Consider the following 4,076-nt stretch of genomic DNA (forward strand, 5'->3'; position numbering starts at 1 on the left):
GCAACCACTTAATGCCTGATTTTGGAACCCAACCATGTTGCTAAAATGTGGAGTGGGTATAAACGGAGACCATCCTGGAAGAACAGCAGATACTGGACATACTAGGTATAGATTATAAAAAAGCAGCTGTTTGAAATATGTTCCAAGAACTACAGCCAAGTAGAGTCAAGAACGAAAAGAAATCATGAAAACAATGCATGAACAAAGTAAGAATAATAGCAAAAAGGTTGTTGTTAAGTATTGATGAGTCCGTTCCAACTTATAGCAACCCTTTTAGGGTTTTTGAGGAGCAACTAGTAGGTTTACGTCACCAACATTGTGGTTCGTAGTTCAGTGCTTACCCTATAGCTCCACAAAAGTAGAAGATTACAAAAATAAATTAACTCCTAGAGCTGAAAATACAATAACAGAAATGAAAAATTCTTTAGAGGGGTTCAACAGCAGCTTTAAAGAAAGAATGAACAAACTTGAAGATAAGACAATTGAAATAATCTAGAAGAAAATGACCAAAACACAGAAGACTTATGAGAGACCACTAGACGCAAAGGAGAAAGCAGAGGTAGAAAGAATATTGAAAGAAAATAATGGCTGAGGTTTTTGGTCCTAGTGGCCCTGGTACCTCTTTGTAAACCGACAGCTGAGGGGACTCCGGCACTCACCATGATTGATGAGAAACCCAAGGAAGGAGTCAAGACTGAGAACAGATCATAATAAATTGAAGGTGGCGGCACAGGATGGGTCTGTGGTGCAGTTTAAGGTTAAGAGGCACACACCACTTAGTAAACTAATGAAAGCTTATTGTGAACAACAGGGTTTGTCAATGAGGCAGATCAGATTCCGATTTGATGAGCAGCCAATCAGTGAAGAAGACACATCTGCACAGTAGGAAATGCAGGATGACTATACGTTTGATGTGTTCCAGCAGCAGACAGGTGGTGTCTTCTAAAAAGGGAGTCTGCTACTTTACTCCAGAACTCTGTTCCTACTGATCAAGAATGCATTCTCAATTAGAAAACCACAATTTGGTTCCATCACATCCTGACTACTACAGTATAGTTTTCTCTGTTCTTTCATTTCCCCTTCCCCATTCCTTTATTGTACATGAACTAACTGATGCATGTGTGCAAGCATATTGTATTCCTTTGTTTTGTTTGTTTTTTGTTTCTTTCTGTTTTACTAAAATGGCCAGTGGTTTATTTTGACCGATATCAAGTGAAGATGGGATGGGTAAAAATACTGGTTCCTTTAGTGGCATGCTCATTCAGCTCTTATCTTTCTTTTTTCTTTTTGTAAGCTTTTATTGTGAATTGAGTGAAGGTCTGCAGGGCAGACCATCAGTTTTACATTCACCCAATCATTGCAGTGCTTACAATCCCCTCCATGCACCATCAGCTAACAGTATTTACCTGTATTCTTTTTTTTGATGTACACATACCACATTGAAAATACACATTTGTTTAAATGTCCAAAGGGCACATTTTGTGAGCCAGCCTCCTACCCTCAGGCACACTGCCGTTCTCTGTCCATGGCCTTATAGTCCTCTGCTGCTGTATCTCTCTATACCATCATCTCTGTTGTCACTGCTTTTCTGGTTAGGATCCCCCTCTCCTTTCATGCTCTTCCTTCTTGATGGTCTTAGGGTCCTCTGTCCTGCAATGACATATTAACTGTTCCCCCCTTTTGGTTACACCTCTTCTACATTTATAGTTTTGACAATCACCATTAGTTCTGATAAAAATTACTCACAATTGAATCATAAAATTCTGTCCCCATCATTACCAGACCCATCTGGTCAAGAGGAAAACTTACTAGTGGGGATTCTCTCTTACTCCCTTTATTCTGACCCTAACCACCCTCATGAAAGCTTGTAAGCCAGTCACTTTGTGCCTTTATAGCCCCAATTTTGATAGCTGTCCCTATCAACCCAGTGTGCTGAGGAGGCAAACTTAATCCTTGATATGGAGAAACCTTTCCTTTTGTTTGGAATTTTTTGCAACTTCATCCTTAAGTCAGCCTTTTTTTTTAAAGTTTTTATTGTGAATTATGTGTTACTTTACCTGAGTGAACGTTATTATCTTTACATTGATCCTATTGTGTGTTGTTTCATTGCAATGATTACAATGCCTTGCATGCATCATCAAACAACCAAAAGGTACACCCCACATGCCTGCCCTCCCACCACCAGCACACAGCCCCTCTCCCTCCCTGAGTCCAGAGTCTTCAGCTGCTCCTTCTATCCATGTCATTGCCTCTGCCTCCATCCCTAATGTAACTGCCTTTCCCGACAGGGTCTCACACTTCACTTTTCTCCCTTGATGGTTCCAGGGATCTCCACTCCTGGACTACAAAATCAGCCATTTCCCTCCTTTTGTTATCAAATATTTACATTTACCTTTCTAACACTTACTGTCAGACCTGATATCAATCATTCCCTATTGACCACAGGTGTCCTATCCTCCTCACCTTTTATCAACCCCATCCAGACTGGTTGGAAACAATTCATGGAGATTCTACCTTTCCCTGTATCCTCTGGAGCTAGGTTCCTTATTGAACATTTGTAAGCCAGTCATTTCTTGCCTTTGTAGTTCCCCCATTTTCAGTAGCCAATGTCTAAGTTCTCCATCCCTGTCGACCCTGTGTACCAAGGGGGTTGGAATGATCCTCACTGTAGAGATTTGTCTGCTCCTTTATCATACTGCATCCACAAGCATAGGTCAAGTTCATCCACTTGTAGTGTATTACTAGTGTTTTTTTTTTTTATCTCTTCTTTCTTCTTCTAGTTGTGTTCTGGTCATCCAGCCTTTGATGCCTGGGTAAATGGGTACTCTCTGCAAGTGTGGGTCTTCTTGTGCATCTCCCCTCACTTCATATCAGCTGGATGCTTCACACTCCATTCTAGTCCTCTGGGGCCATGTCCCTGCCCCTGGGCCCAGGAGTCCCCAGGTCTCGTCATACTGCTGGTTAACCAATTCTCAATCCAGGTTAACAGGAGTCTAATTGAATATGGTTGGACTTATTTTATAACTTCATTGCTGTTTTTCCCCTACTTTCCCTTATTGGTGACCAACGTGGTCAGCAGCAGGACCATATGCCTGCTAGTGTATTCCATTTGAGTTTCAGTCTTGGAAGGGGTTTTGCCTTGAGGGGACCTGACCACTTGCCTTAATGGCTCCCTGGGGAACTGCTTGCTGGTTATTGTAGTAGTCAACTGGACTGCTGTTGTTGTTGTTGTTGTTGATTTTTTTCTGCAGGTCTTCCTTTCAAGAAGTATCTTCTGTTCTTCTAGCTGCTCCAGACAGGTCTGCTTGTCCTTTCAAGTGGAAGTATCCCACATCAGAAAATTCTGGATGGGGATGAGGATTTCACCTACGGTCTTGTGCAATGCAAACGCTCTGCAGGGAACCTCCTTCACTGTGCAAGTTCTAGCCCCATTTTAGTTATTCCAATCAGTTATAGGCAGAAGACGGACTTACAAGCTTTCTCTGTTGATGTTTCTGGCTATTCCTCTTCTCTCCCCTTCAAGTGTCTATTTAACAATAGTAGGCAAGGGAAATCAAGATTCAAAAGACAGTGAAGCATCTTAACATCATTTCCCCTCTTCTACTCATTCAAACCATGCCTCAGTCTTTGTATCCATGAGCCCTGTTCTTCCACGTTACTTACCTCTGCCCTATTTAGCTCATGTAAACCTACCTAGCTATTCTCCCATCCACCATATTTTTCCTTTCCCCTTCTAGTGTATTACCCCCCAGCACCCAAACTATCCTGTGTCTATTCCATACCTTGTGCTCCACTATCCTGTTCCTATTCCCTACCCTGTGCACTACCTACCCCGCCCTCCCTCTCACCCCATCCCGTATATCCCAGTAACCAACAACAAAAAATAAATAAAAATAAAAGATAAAATTTTTTCCCACCCATTTTAGTGTGGGTGTTTTTCCTTAATCTTTTACAATAATGGACCTATGCCTTATTTCTCCTTTTGTGACTGACCGATTTCACTCAGCATAATGTCTTCAAGGTCATCTATGTTATGCGGGAACTTGCTGCTTCCTTGTTATTCTTCAGGGTAGCAT

At 41.8% G+C, this 4,076-nt stretch overlaps 1 protein-coding gene and 1 pseudogene across 1 annotated transcript in view; both read left to right on the forward strand.

Moving 5' to 3' along the window:
- The window catches only part of MYCBP2 (MYC binding protein 2, E3 ubiquitin protein ligase), a 365,677-nt gene that overhangs the window by 42,804 nt on the left and 318,797 nt on the right, over positions 1-4,076 (forward strand). The gene's annotated exons all lie outside the window — the stretch shown is intronic.
- On the forward strand, positions 661-946 carry LOC102839494 (annotated as a pseudogene).

Source organism: Chrysochloris asiatica, unplaced genomic scaffold (assembly GCF_000296735.1).
Source record: "Chrysochloris asiatica unplaced genomic scaffold, ChrAsi1.0 scaffold00005, whole genome shotgun sequence".
In the NCBI taxonomy this organism is placed as follows: Eukaryota; Metazoa; Chordata; class Mammalia; order Afrosoricida; family Chrysochloridae; genus Chrysochloris; species Chrysochloris asiatica.